The following is a 731-nucleotide window of genomic DNA, read 5'->3' as shown; positions in this document are numbered from 1 at the left end:
ATAAAAATGGTTAGTATTAAACAGTTAATAAAAATGTATATTAATTAAAAATAAAATAAAGTAATACTTAAACTAGACTATCATCCTTGGATCTAACATATCTGAAATCCGCTATTGTGCAGTAAAAGTTACAGAGGTAGACTATCTGAAACCGACAATATTAATGGATTTGTAACGAGAAGTCGAATGGTCTTACCATGACTTACTTTTTGCTCATTTATTGAATGAATTTTCCAATTTAAATTCACTTTAAATGTTAAGCGAATTCGAAGAGCCCCCAGAAGAAAGTTCCAGAGTTAATGAACTGTCGACGTAAGTTTATTGCGCCTCTGCATTGTACTATGCATGCAAAAAGCTCATGCAACGCAAGGCTTCACCTAGATACTTGCGGTCTGGAGGTTCCTCCCAGATCCACCTCAGCCGCATTTGCACACCGCATAGTTTTCACCTGCGCACTCGCTCTTCATAAACAAGCCAGAGCGAGTGGGTAAAACAATCTAAGTATCTATTTATAATTTTCAAAGACGTTGCAGTGTTGGCTCAACGATCACTATCGCGGTGTCAGATAGAAGCAACTGCCTTCTGCTGGGGATACGTCTATAATTCAACCACTATATGTTAGTATAACGCCACGGAACGTTAAATGCCGACATCAAAATGAAATACTGATTAGGGGACTGGTTTGATAGCTTGGCATTCGTTTGTGAAATCTTTAACAACTTTGTTATTGT

This window comes from Hermetia illucens, chromosome 5 (assembly GCF_905115235.1).
Source record: "Hermetia illucens chromosome 5, iHerIll2.2.curated.20191125, whole genome shotgun sequence".
Lineage (NCBI taxonomy): Eukaryota > Metazoa > Arthropoda > Insecta > Diptera > Stratiomyidae > Hermetia > Hermetia illucens.
Note: the sequence above shows the minus strand (reverse complement) of the source record.